This window comes from Vulpes lagopus, chromosome 4, assembly GCF_018345385.1.
Source record: "Vulpes lagopus strain Blue_001 chromosome 4, ASM1834538v1, whole genome shotgun sequence".
NCBI classification, from domain to species: domain Eukaryota; kingdom Metazoa; phylum Chordata; class Mammalia; order Carnivora; family Canidae; genus Vulpes; species Vulpes lagopus.
Genome location: NC_054827.1, coordinates 110,468,788 through 110,483,798, shown reverse-complemented (window position 1 = coordinate 110,483,798; position 15,011 = coordinate 110,468,788). Strand labels below are relative to the sequence as shown.

At 41.0% G+C, this 15,011-nt stretch overlaps 1 protein-coding gene across 3 annotated transcripts in view; it reads right to left on the bottom strand.

The window, feature by feature from the left end:
* Nucleotides 1-15,011, bottom strand: part of AGBL1 (AGBL carboxypeptidase 1) — a 716,025-nt gene that overhangs the window by 48,435 nt on the left and 652,579 nt on the right. The gene's annotated exons all lie outside the window — the stretch shown is intronic.

Here is a 15,011-nt window from a genome sequence, read left to right as displayed (position 1 = left end):
GTGACTTCTCTTACTTATTACAGGAAGAGAAAATTAGGATTTTTTTTTTTTAGAAGAAAACTGACCTCAGCAATTGGAGGAAGCTATCGCCAGCAGTGATTACTATGGCTTCTTGGACATGTCACATGTGAGACATCTGTTAAACCCCAAAAGCTTAGAGCGAGAGCCTGAGTAGTGGTTGCGGCAGCTAACATGATGTAAATGTTTAAAGCTCTAATCAGACATCCAGTCACTGGCTTCACGGTTGCTTTTCCTTTTGATGAGGAAATATGCAATTCCTTAGGGGTGAATGTCAAATGTTCATAAATAGAGAAGCATCCAAAATATCTATGAGCAATACTTATTTATAGGAATCATTTATCCGGAGTCTCTATATGCCTTTCCAGCTCCCGTATTCATCTGTCACATTACCTATCACCACACAGCACCCATATATCTGCACACTCTTTCTATTTATATGCACAGAATCTCTCTCTCTAATTGTTTCCACTTCTCTAACTAGTGGCTACAGCAATTCACCTCCTGCCAGGTGGCAGCATGGGCTCCTCTTTGATTTCTGAGTCCACTGACAGAAAACCTTTTGGCAAATCATATATCTGTCCATTCCATTTCTCCCCACATCAACCAGCAACAACATTTGTTTCTATAGATCACATCTCTCCTAAAGAATGAGGCATTCTATGCAGTGTGTTTCCCACATCCACCTCTTCTACTCCATTCTTCTTCTGACCCTTCCATGACTGTTCACGTGTATGCATGTCGTCAGTGCAACCGGTGACTATTGCCTAATGCTTGTGGCCAACATGGTGGGGAAATACATTTAGATTATGGAGAGGTGAGTTCAAACCGAGGACCCAATTTGACTGCTCTGTCACTTTGGACTACTGCCATAAACTATTTAAGTTTCCTCATCTGTAGGACCCGATTAATAATACTAATCTTACCATTTTTGTAGAGGATACGTTATAAATTACCAGCTCTGTCTATAAATGCCAGTTCTCTGTGAAATAGACTTTCTTGCAACCTTTACATAAATAACATTTGCTAAGAACTTACTCTGTGCAGGGACTATTGTTTGTATTTTTCAACTCACTTAAGCTCCAAATAATTCAATGAGGTATATGCTGTTGTTATTCCAATTTCATAAAATGAGAAAACTGATTGTCATAAAGGTTGGTAATTTGTGTAAGAACACACAACTCGGAGGGGCAGGCAAGCAAGATTCTATTCCTCATTTTTCTGAACCCAAAGTGCCAAATAAATTATTTATTGCCAAATCCTCAGCACCTAAAACAGTGTCTGGCTCTGTAGATATTTTTTTAAGATTTTATTTATTTATTTGAGAAAGAGAGTGTGAGTAAGAGAGAGCACAAGAGCAGGGGGAGGGACAGAGGGGGAGGGAGAAGCAGACTCCCTGTTGAGCAAGGAGTCCTAGGGGCTCAATCTCAGGACCCCAAGATCATGACCTGAGCTGAAGGTACAATGCTTAACCCACTGAGCCACCCAGGGGCCCCTGGCTCTGTAGATTTGGCTTGATGCTATCAGCTATTGCTATCTCCAGAATTACATTATATTATTGTCTTGTGATATTTAATGACTATCTAGTTGGTTTGACCATGTGGCTAAACTTGGCAGTTAACTCACAAATGCAAATAAGTATGTAAAGTCTAGAGTTGGCCATTTCAAACACGATTGGTCTCTTCTGAGGAATCCTGATGGCAGATTCAGGACATTGATGAAGCTATCCTGAGAAACACAACATTTGTGGTGTGCTTGCTACATGCCAACACCCAATAGTAATCATTTAATATATATTATCTTCTTTGATTCTTATGACAACCTTGTAAGCCAGATACATTGCTACTCCAATTGTATGGATGGGGAAAATCAGTAACAGAAGTTTAAGTAACTTGATAGTTACTTAAGCAACATTGATATTAACAGTGTAAGCCAAGGTATGAACCCTGATATTCAGTCTCCAAAGTCCTCTTATGGGTTGAGCTAGTTACTAAACCTTTTTAAGCTTCATTTTGGGTACAAGTTTAATGGAGTTAATAATATTACCTAACTCACAGGGTCATGGGAATTAATGTGATACTATGTTCTTGAGACAGTCCTTGGTACATTGAATGGTGAGCACAATCCAGATCAATCATTAGCATTAGCAGCTGCTAGATTTCAAGCTTTCTGAGTGCAGATATCAGGTTTTTAGCTTACTTTCATATCCTGTTCCCAGCACCCCCAGAAAGTGTGTTTTTGCCTAGCATTGGTACACAATAAATGCTTTTAAATGAAACTGAACAGCAAATGGGGATCAGAATCCCCCAGGAAAAATTTAGGTAAGCAGACTTCAGGAATGCCTGGGGGCTTGGAGGAAGATGGGGTTGCTTGATAAGTCCCCTTCCATCCATGAAATAAAATAAATGACTCCCTCCCCCCCAACCAACTTCTAATCTTAAGAAACCCCATTATCTTGGAATTCCACTGACTTCCATTAGGGCAGGAAATAGATTGATGCAGCTTCCTACCTCCCACTGTCTTCCTGAATGGGCTGGGCCAGAGGGACAGGAACAGCCAAATGCCAAAGGAAGAGGTAATCAAATAGCTGTTAATCAACCTCCTTCACCTCATTATTTCCTCCTACCCACAAGGGACACACTCACAGCACAGATTTACCTGTGGCAGGTGGCAGGACTATTCACATGTTCCAAAGCACAGAAGATTGTGTTCATCAAGATACATGTATGTCTACACTTGCATACATATGCAGATACTCAGAGGAAAAGAAATATCAGTGATGGTGGAGCCTACCAAAAACCAAGCTCCCTAGGCTTGGTTGTTGAACAGCAACCCCTGCTGCAGAACCAGGTACCAAAGCATAATTTGTAATCATGTAGTGCCAACATGCCTGAGTGGCAGTGTAAAACATTTATAAATCAGACCCTAATGAACAGCCTCTATGCTTTATGACTGCATTTAACTCTTTCTCACTTCTCAGCTAGTATGAAATAGAAGAAATAAAAAATATATCAGGAGGGAAAGGAAAATCATATTCCTAATAATTTCTCTTGCAAAAGAGGAATGAAGGGAGTTCGCTGTAGTTGTGATGGTTAATATAATAATGGTTACAGCACATTGAGAACTCATCGTGTGCTGGGCAGGGAGACACATAGGTCTGTGTCTGGCATGAGGTATCTTTCTGACTGATCATGACTACTTTATTTCACACACACACACACACACACACACACACACACACACTCCCTTCCCAGTCACTCAGACCCCCCACTCTACCCAAATTCCTATTGTCCAATGCACTCTCCACCTTCCTATAGGCCATAGATCTTATTCATGTTTGTTATTTTATCTCTTCCTGATACTACCCCCACTCCCATCTAGAACATAAACTCTCAGAGCAGGAGGCCATGTCTCCTTATTTATCTAAAGAGACATAGTGCCTATATCAGTGTCCTGTTCATAGTAGGCTGTCAATGAATGTTTAGTGAGTAGGTGAAAGAGTGATTATTACTACCGTATTGCAGCTTAGTCTCCCTTTCTCTTATTCAGGAATGCACACATATGCACGTGCATTCACTTGCATGCCAGCAGGCTTGGTACTGAGAACTCCTTGAGGTCAGCATCAGTTTTGCATTTATCTCTGGCCTCAGGATGTGGGCCTTAAGTGCCTGGCACAGCCTTAAAGGAGCAATGGCTCTGGCTGGTAAACTTTTTCCCAAAATGTCCTCCCGGGCCTCATCCCATTCAATCTTAAAAGGCTGTGTTAAGTCTCATTTTTCAATCCTTTTCTTCACTTTTCTTCCATACTTTTCTTCAATATTTCTTTCTGAGCAATTATTTCTCCATTTTCATTCTGAGTTTTTGCATTTTTTTCTTTGTGATACCCTGATCTACCACTGAACAACATATCTCCCTCCTGGGAGGCTATGTTGAAATCTGTGCTATAGATATTATATCACCAGCATGGGCTTATATAATCTTTGCCAAAGTGGTATCTGGGGATCCCAGCATGTGTAGAGTGGCTACAAGGTGTTATTTGGCCAGAATGAAAGAAAGAGAACTGGAAAGACTATTCTGGAAGGAAAGAAAACTTCTGGCTTGGGCTCATATTAAAGGCAAGAGCCCAGGACTACAGTGCCAAAAAAACATTTGCGAAAGAAGAGACCTGGCTGTGGGATGCAGTAAAAAAGTTGTGGAATAAAGAAGAAGCCAGATAGAAATAAATTGAAGAAATGGATTATGGATTCTAGACTGATTTGAGCATATTCACTCATTATTTCAATCAACACTTATTGAGAACCTTCTAGATGTGAGCTGCCATACTGGCTGCCAGGGAGACCCTGATGATATGAACACAGTCCCTGTCCTGTTACATATTGGAGTCCAGTGGGGAGCCAAGTATAAATGAACTAGTCACGTGAATACATAATGAATAGTGGATGTGTATGTATATGTGCCATGGGAGGTTCTGATTTATCTGGACAGGTCAGGAAAGACCTCCTTAAAGAGGCCACTCAAGCTGAGATTCAAAGATGGGGAACAGTTAACTAGGCAGAGGAAGGTAAGGAGAGTTGATGGGTAGTCCAACTAGAGGAGATCATACCTGAGGAGCTTGTATTTGGGGAGAGAACATGTGAGAGGAAATGAAAGGAGGCCAAATGGCTGGAGTAAGGAGGTAAGGATATTAGCATTAGAAGAGGCTAGAGAGATAGGTAGGGATCTCATACTGAAGAGAAACAATGATCATAAAATGGATTACAGCCTCTATCATGAGAAGTGTGGGAAGCTGTTGGAGGGCTTTCAGCAGAAGAGTGATATGACCCCACTTGCATTTTTTAAAGTTAACTCTGGTTGATACACAGGAAATGGTCTGGGTGGAATAAATAGTAGAAACAAGATGCCCAGTTTCGCAGGAGTTCAAATAAAAGATTATGGTGGTTTGGACTAGCATGGTGGTCAGGAGTGGAAGAGGAAGGGAGATACATTCAAGAGATATTAAGAATATGAAATGGACAGGAATTGGTAATAGATACAATGTGACAGCTGACAAAAGTTTCCAGCATGGTGCCTGGGTTTCTGGATTGTGCAGCTGGATGGTTTACGGTGCCACCTGCTGGCAACTGGGGCCACTGGATGAGGACAAGTGGGCATAGAGGAGAACATTTGGGAGTTTGGGTCAAAACTTGGCTTCATCGCTCTCTAATCATGAAACGTTTATGCCATTGGCTTCACTTTTCAGAGCTTATTTTCTTCATTTGCAAAGTGTGGATAACAGCGCCTAGTCCAGAATTGTAAAAATAAGATGAGACAAAATATATAAAAGGTACAAAGCAGCAGCTTCTCTAAGCTTGCATTCCACAAACAGAAGTGGTCAATGCATTTCTATCTCCATGATCTCAAGCCAGGCGATTAACCTCTTTTCTCATATGCAGAATGGAAGTAACAGTGGTGGCCACCTTTCACTCTGCTGAGAAGAGCAGCAGAGAAGTAGCATCTGATGCAGAGTGGGTACTCAATACACTTGATTTACTAACACCAGCATTCCAGAAACGTGCCTATTTTCTGTTGAGCTGAAAAAGTAGGAAATTACTGCATGAAGGGGCAAATTAGCCAAGAGCAAAAAGTCAGACATTTGCCTATTTTTGTTAGTGTCTGCTTTTGTCAGAGTTGTCTTTGGGATCTAGACTGCCACTTTCCAATCCGTAAAATGGAGATAAGAGTTTGTTTCCACTTTTTCTCCCAGGGACCATAGAGAAGGTCATTGAAGAAAGGACCCCAGTCCCCTGGGGTACAACAGATCACTGCTTCTAAACACACTCACAGGAAGAATAGATTCTTCAGAAAAGTCAGAGATAGCATCTCAGCCTCCAGGGAGCCATGTACAGAAAAGCCAAGAGATAATGAAAGAGAGAGGTAGGTGGACAAAGACATAGCCTAGAGCTAAGTGTGAGAGACAGTCAGCTTGCCTGCTGTCCACCTCTATGTAGCAATGTCAAGTCAGGGCCCATCACTGTTGATGAGAAATCAGATCTAGGGGCCGTGAGAGGGTACATTCCAGGGAGTAATTTATCTCTGGAGGCTGAACCTATGTAATGTCCTTACTAATCTCAGGCTCCTGGGTTATGAAGCCTGCCATCAGGGATGAGTTATATTTTCAATAAGTCATTCTAGCTAATCAGGCTTTCTCATCATGAGCTGCTAGAGAAGAGACAGGATGAACTACTCAGCAGCTTCTGAGCAAGTGTCCTAGATGAGAAGAATTCTTGGCAAGGGCCTCCTTCCTGTCCCAAATGGGCACTGCCATCACCCCTCCCCTTAGCAAGTGGCACAGAGGGAAACACAGACTGCGCAAGCACAGGAAGATGATGGGATCTGTGTTTGATAAGGTTATGATTAAATCAAGGTTTTTGCTCTAATTACACTGCCTTTAAATAAATGCAGCCTAGTAAGTAATTGTAATTGATGTGCAATTAAACATGTATTTATATCACCATTGCCTTTCTCTGTGCAGCTGTCTATTCCTGCTTCTCATTGTGGCTGGAGATACTGAAATCTGTCTGAAGCTCAGGAGGGGGAAGTCCCACATCTCTCACATGGGTGCCTGGTCTCAGTGCTATAGCAGAAGCTCTGGGCACCCTTAGAAATGTCGTAGCATTCTGGGGCCTGAATGATATATTATATGCAAAACTTCTCCATTGAACTTTCCAGAAGAGTTAGGGAGCTAAGCATCCCCATTATCTCTTCCTCTGCCCGCAGAAGATTCTTATCTTCTCTGTGTGCTGGATGGGTCATTAAACATGGACCCAGTTAATAAGGGGGTGACAAATCACAATTAAGTAAAACATCATTGGAGTTATCAAAAAGCAGTGATAAAGATCTTTGAGATGCCAAGTGGAAAGTGTGAATTTCTAGGTGTTATAGCTATAGGAAAGGCAAGTCCCAAATATGGCAAGACGGAGAAAAAATGGCATGTACTCAAATTGAATGAATATTGAAGCTCCATTTATATTTCAGTGAACATTTATCAATGCTGGTATCTAGAATAAAGCATAAGGCTAAAGACAATACGCCCTCAGGATGTTCACAGTCTAAGCTATGTGAAAGTAGAAAACCAGCTCAGGCAAAGGGTTTAAAAAATGGAAGTAAAAGATTAGATGCTGAGCTCAAGCAATGCTGACTGTTGATTTGGGACCTAGATGAATATCATAAACCTTTGGCCTTATTCTCCAGCCGCCGTGATGTAACACTTCTCGTTGGGCTCCTCTTCACCCATCAGAGTGCTAATTACAGGGCCAGAGAAACATTGCCATCCACCTCATCTGTTTTTATTCTCCTGCTAAAGGATGCCATGCATCTCCCTGACAGCTAGTCATTACAGGAGCATATGGGTACCACAGGCTTCTGCCAGGGACAGCTACGGCCCCCAAGAATGCAAGCAGAGCTCTGTGCTCCACTGGTGCTCACAAGGGATGCACATTGTCACCAGATCCGATGACTAGTGCAGGTTTCAGACACCCAAAGGAGGGTTGTGAGACAGCCCTCAAGGGGGTGAGGGTGTTCGTGGAAGAGAAAAACAGGGAGGAGGGAGAAACAGCTCGCCTTGTGTTATTGCAACTCTGAGTTCAGTTTCAGATTGAAAGCACTTGAAAGGTGCAAAATGGTTTTCAGCATATTAAAAAAAAATGCAGCCTTTCTACTTTCTGAGCTCTTCTTAGCTACCAAGCAATTCTCTATGCAATGTTTTATTTGACTTTTATCCTATGGCAGGAATTACCATCCCTAAGTGACTAATTTAAAAAACTGAGGACCCAGAGAGTTTAAAGGACTCCTCAAGGTCAGAGGATTAGGTAAATGATAAGCTTGTGAGTATAACCCAGCTTTTCTGATTTCTAGCCCAATGTTCTTTAAAAGCCAGTCAAGTAAATGGGCACAAGGGATCTTTTAGGGATGATGGAAATATTTTAAAACTAGATGTGGTGATGGTTGCAGAATTTTGTAAACTTTCTAGAAATCATTGTACACTTAAAACAGGTGAACTTTATATGCAAATTATTCTTCAATCCGCTCTTAAAAAAATAAAGGCAGCCAAGTGTAGTAATCAGAGTATGGGCTTTGGTGTCATTATACTATGGTCCAGATCCCGATTCCAGCACTTATGCCCTAGGTAACCTGGGACAAGTGCCTTAATTTCTTTACATATAAATTTTTTTCATCTTTAAAATTGGAATAATATTATCTACCTCTCAAGATCGCTATGAGGATCAGAACTGAGGCAAAACAGCTCATTTTATTTGTTATTTCTGATGCCTAAGAATAATGATTTAAAAAATAAAGTAATTAGCTTTCTGCTGCTTCCTTAACCACTAATGCTTATCCGTGTCAAGGCTGAACCTTGTATGAGCAAAAGGCATATAACGTAGTTTCGGTCAAAGCCCCAAATCAGTGCATTTAATTGGCATTCAACTAGCAAATAACAGTTTGAGCATACCAAGGACATATACATCCTTACTTTCTCCTAAACTGTCCCCTTTTCTTTTTTTTTTCTAAACTGTCCATTTTTAAACTTGACTGCTCACTGGGATCATCTGGGGGAGTTGCAAAACTGCTGATATCTGGGCCCCACCCCAGAACATTTAATTTAAATGGTATGGAGTGTGGGCCTGAGCTTTGAGGTTTTTGTAACCACCCCATGTGATTCTGACTGCAGCAAAGTAAGAGAACCACAACTCATTGGCTTGTAACTCTGACTACAATATGATCCATCTGGGGAGCTTAAAAAAGACTAGCCTGAGCCTCACACCCAGAGATTCCGACTTAATTGGTCCAGGGTTGAAATGTGGGCATCTGTGCATGTTAGAAGTTCCCCCAGGTGACTCTAATGTACAGCTCCGGCTGAGAACCATGGCTTCAAACCTTTTCAGTAAGATGCCTTATAAGGGAATCTACTCCATAACTCCCCACGTCATTCATCTTCCCTGCATCAACGAAAAAGGGCTTATGGAATGGTATAATGGGCACTTCCTATAACCCACTAGATGTTGATCTTATATGTTGCATCTGCTGCAGTTACACAAGCCCTGATGCAGTGTGTAGGAAGAGTATTATAACCAATGCCAATGCAACAAGGGTATAAGGAGAACAGCTAAGTGTTCTTCCAGTCATATGATCTGCACCATATATGAAAGTTGAACATGGATGAGAAAAAAGCTTCTAGGTAGTAGAAGAATTCATGAGGTGCTTTAAGATACTCTCAGTAAAGGGTTGGCCATCAATTCATCCACTCAATGAATGTACATGGAGTTGCTTCACTGTAGTAGAGGCAGTGCCATTTTGAGCAGGATAGACATGGCAGCCTTTTCAGAACTTAATAATAAGAAATATTACCTACCTCTGCTGTAGGCAAACCATTCACTAGAATGAGCCTGAGCATACCACCGTCTGTCTTCTATATTAAACCCAAATCTCTGTTGGCCACCCCTGCTGTTCTTCTGGAATGGTTCTGGCATCTCCCATACATGAATGCTTGTCACAGACCCCACTACTCACCATTCCCATGCTTTCCTGACCAAGCTCAAGGTGATGCCCTGCCTTTCTTTCCTTCTCCTGTCCCTACCTGGACCCAGACTCTTTTTTTTTTTCTTTTAAATCAAGCCAGTTGCCACTCAAGAGACCCTAAGGATAGAAGAACTTGGGGGAATCCATGAATCAGGTGGAGCTAAGCCTGGTGGATATGGTCCAAAAAACATCCTCTTTTAAAGAAGTTTTCAGAAGATTCTAGGAAGACAGAAAGTTTCACTCAATGAACAGGTTCAATATGTATCTTCTCACTTCAATCACATTTCTAGTTCTCGATGCCTAGGGCAGAGCAGCAATGTCTTGTCCTTGACTGTGAGATAGGCCTGTCTTCACTGTTCATTCCCATCAGTCAACCATGGCCCATTCTTACAGAGTCAGGTGGGCAGAATGCGCTAGTTATGGTAGACTTAGCTGGGAGGCAGGATCACCACCTGTCCCAAATCTTGGTGATTCGTACCCTCAGGAATAAGAGAACCCACATGTCTAGCTTCTAATTTTCTCTCTGCACTTTATACCTGTACTCCTTCCTCCCATCTCTTGCCCTCTTTCCCAAAATAGTAGATGAGGGTGATGTTATCAGGAAAGCATTTAGAAGGGATAAGAGTGGGTGACCCCTTCACTGCTGTGATTTGTGACATCACTCACCTTTAATCAGATTGTCTAAAGTACCTTATAAATCTCATCCATTCAACAGTTGATCAAAAACCCCATCCAAATGCATTTTAGAGGTGATGACAAAGAACAATTATGAATTTTAGACAGCTCAGTTTCCTTATCAGTAAAACAGACATGGAAATAATTAATGAGATAAAGTGCTTCACATGGCATCTAATTAATACCAATGTAACTATTATTATTGATGTTTTTGGTTACCAGGAGAAAAGTGTTGTGTAATTTTTAAAAAAGTGTTCGTAATGATCCCATGATATGAAGAGTAATGAATGAGTGTTTGCCATGGGGTATGTATTATTTTAAGCACTTCACTAATATGTCATTTAAGCCTGTCAAAAACATATCAGCTACTCCTTATCATTCTCATTTTGTAGTTAAGGGAAATAACCAGAGAGAATTTAAGTAAGCATACCAATAATTATTCTTCCTCTGCATTAATAAAAATTGTGGTAGATTACAAGGAAAATGACAGAAAGGGGAGAGAAGTGGGTTTTAATGGAGAAAAAATAATCTGAAATGGGTGCAAACAGAAAGAGAAGACATGGCAGGTGGGATACCTGGGGTAGGAGAGCAAATGCATATTTGTTTCTTTGATTAAACTCAGTGAAGTTCTATTCACAAAAGGGACATGTGATAGATGGAGACATGAGTGAAAAATAGGATGAGGGAGTGAACACTAATGTCCTATGATGTGGAAGAGAGTGGAGTGACAGGGAAGAGATGGAGAAGTCAAGTAAGACAATGCATGTGTCCTCTGCATATTGGTAAATCCTCTGCATTTAATCCATGCCATGTGCAGACACTATTTAATAAAATAATGAATGAGGGAATGAATAAGTAATGTCCATAGCCTAAGGCAGCAAGCATGGTAACATCTTTCTATTTCCCAAGCCCTGAACACGACTGCCCTTTTGAATCCAGTTATCAGTACATCTTAGCTGGTACTAAATAGGTGTTTTATAGTTGGGAAATAGCTGAACAACATCTTCTTATCATTCCCATTGAACATAACTGAATTGAGAGAGATGGAGTATCCCATCAGCACTTAGGTGGATAAGCTTGCACTATGGAAACCACTAAGCAATAGTGTTGAAGTCACCTTGGCCAAAATGATTGGCTGAAGAAGCAGTGGGAAGAGTAGCAAATCCTTCTTTATTTTCAAAACCATAACAAGATTAAAAAGAACAGATCCTTCTATAAACCTCCCATTAAAATTAAAGCATATTATGGACAGGCCTTATCCACTCCGTTTCCAAGGCAAGCAGAATGCTGCCGAGGCTGGAGAAGCCTTGCTCTCCTGGGATGAGGATTTGGCTTCACAGGCTAATAGAAATGGCCTCAGGGGGTCATAGAGGCTGAGCCTGGCATAACCTGTGCCATTTCTATCATTTTCGGAACTAGGGAATGAAATTGGCCAGAGCTTTCTCCATTCCAGACATGATTCCATTTTCATCTGTTATAAGATATATCAGGATTTCAGGAACATTATTCTCATGCAACTTGATATTCTGGTTCTTTCCTGTGGTTTGCATAAGATTGGCCAAAAGAAAAATGTTGGAAAGTATCACCTTATTTTCACAACCTCTTGTTCCACTTATCTAATGCCCTCAGATTCAGTGGCTGCCAGCAATTCTGATTTGAATTCCCCGTTCCCATCCTGATTTGTGTGCAATTGTTCTAGTGGAGGGGATGGCTACTTATTATGCAGGAGGTATTTCCAATGTGCACAGCAGCCTGGCTGCTTCAGCAGCCAGAGGGCCTGCTTCTTAGGGACTTTTCCTAGGGACTTGCAATTTTTTTGAGGTAAAGCAGAGATATTTGCATGAGCTGGAACCACACAACACTAAAATGTGTTGTGAATTGGACTCACTTAAAGTTCTACACCAGTAATCTTCCCTCAATCTCCTCTAGAACTGGCAATGGTAAGACAAGGCATTCCCAGATTAGCTTCCAGTGAGAAAACTCCCCTCACTGGGTAATGAGCAGCACTGCATATTCAATAAGTGCCCAGCTCCGGATCCAGAGTATCCACACTAAAACTCTAGCTCAGCCATTTGCCAGCTCTGCAATTTTGGCCTGGTTCTTTATTCCAGCTGATTTTGGTTTTGTCATCAGTGGGGTTGCAAAGATTAAAGGATAATAACTAACCTGTAAAGCACCTAAAATGGTGCCTGAAATATGAAAAGCTCTCAAGAAGTGTTGGTTTTTATTAATACTACTACAGTCAGCTTTTATTCCTATGGCTATTTCTATTGCCACCATCAAAGTTCGAGGGATAAATCCTACTTGGTCATGGTGAATAATTTTCTTAATGTGTTGTTGGATCCTATTGGCTAGTATCTTGTTGAGAATTTTTGCATCCATGTTCATCAGGGATATTGGTCTGTAATTCTCCTTTTTGGTGGGGTCTTTGTCTGGTTTCGGAATTAAGGTGATGCTGGCCTCATAGAACGAATTTGGAAGTACTCCATCTCTTTCTATCTTTCCAAACAGCTTTAGTAGAATAGGTATGATTTCTTCTTTAAACGTTTGATAAAATTCCCCTGGGAAGCCATCTGGCCCTGGACTCTTGTGTCTTGGGAGGTTTTTGATGACTGCTTCAATTTCCTCCCTGGTTATTGGCCTGTTCAGGTTTTCTATTTCTTCCTGCTCCAGTTTTGGTAGTTTGTGGCTTTCCAGGAATGCGTCCATTTCTTCTAGATTTCCTAATTTATTGGCGTACAGCTGTTCATAATATGTTTTTAAAATCGTTTGTATTTCCTTGGTGTTGGTAGTGATGTCCCCTTTCTCATTCATGATTTTATTAATTTGAGTCTTCTCTCTCTTCTTTTTAACAAGGTTGGCTAATGGTTTATCTATCTTATTAATTCTTTCAAAGAACCAACTCCTGGTTCTGTTGATCTGTTCCACAGTTCTTTTGGTCTCGATATCATTGAGTTCTGCTCGAATTTTAATTAACTCTCTTCTTCTGCTGGGGGTAGGGTCCATTTGTTGCTTTTTCTCTAGTTCCTTTATGTGTAAGGTGAGCTTTTGAATTTGCGATCTTTCCAGTTTTTGAATGTATGCTTGTATTGCGATGTATTTCCCCCTCAGGACTGCTTTTGCTGCATCCCAAAGATTTTGAACGGTTGTATCTTCATTTTCATTAGTTTCCATGAATCTTTTTAATTCTTCCTTAATTTCCTGGTTGACCTTTTCATCTTTTAGCAGGATGGTCCTTAACCTCCACGTGTTTGTGGTCCTTCCATATTTCTTGTTGTGATTAAGTTCTAATTTCAAGGCATTATGGTCTGAGAATATACAGGGGACTATCCCGATCTTTTGGTATCGGTTCAGACCCGATTTGTGACCCAGTATGTGGTCTATTCTGGAGAAAGTTCCATGTGCACTTGAGAAGAATGTGTATTCAGTTGAGTTTGGATGTAAAGTTCTGTAGATATCTGTGAAATCCATCTGGTCCAGTGTATCATTTAAAGCTCTCGTTTCTTTGGAGATGTTGTGCTTAGAAGACCTATCCAGGGTAGAAAGAGCTAGATTGAAGTCACCAAGTATAAGTGTATTATTATCAAGGTATTTCTTGAGTTTGGTTATTAATTGGTTTAAATATTTGGCAGCTCCCACATTCGGGGCATATATATTGAGGAGTGTTAAGTCCTCTTGTTGGATAGATCCTTTGAGTATGAGATAGTGTCCCTCTTCATCTCTCACTACAGTCTTCGGGGTAAATTTTAATTTATCTGATATAAGGATGGCAACCCCTGCTTTCTTTTGAGGACCATTTGAATGGTAAATGGTTCTCCAACCTTTTATTTTCAGGTTGTAGGTGTCCTTCTGTCTAAAATGAGTCTCGTGTAGACAGCAAATAGATGGGTCCTGCTTTTTTATCCAGTCTGAAACCCTGCGCCTTTTGATGGGGTCATTAAGCCCGTTCACGTTCAGAGTTACTATTGATAGATATGAGTTTAGTGTCATCATATCTATTCAGTCCTTGTTTTTGTGGATTGTTCCACTGAACTTCTTCTTAAAGGGGAATTTTAAGAGTCCCCCTTAAAATTTCTTGCAGAGCTGGTTTGGAGGTTACATATTCTTTCAGTTCCTGCCTGTCTTGGAAGCTCTTTATCTCTCCTTCCATTTTGAAAGAGAGCCTTGCTGGATAAAGTATTCTTGGTTGCATGTTCTTCTCATTTAGGACCCTGAATATATCCTGCCAGCCCTTTCTGGCCTGCCAGGTCTCTGTGGAGAGGTCTGCTGTTACCCTAATATTCCTCCCCATAAAAGTCAGGGACTTTTTTTCTCTTGCTGCTTTAAGGATCTTCTCCTTATCTTTGGAATTTGCAAGCTTCACTATTAAATGTCGAGGTGTTGAACGGTTTTTGTTGATTTTAGGGGGGGATCTCTCTATTTCCTGGATCTGAATGCCTGTTTCCCTTCCCAGATTCGGAAAGTTTTCAGCTAGGATTTGTTCAAATACATATTCTGGCCCTCTGTCCCTTTCCGCGCCCTCAGGAACCCCAATTAAACGTAGGTTTTTCTTCCTCAGGCTATCATTTATTTCCCTTAATCTATCCTCATGGTCTTTTAATTGCCTGTCTCTTTTTTCCTCAGTTTCCCTCTTTGCCATCAACTTGTCTTCTATGTCACTCACTCGTTCTTCCACCTCGTCAAGCCTCGTGGTTAGGACTTCTAGCTTGGATTGCATCTCATTTAATTGATTTTTAATTTCTGCCTGATTAGATCTAAATTCT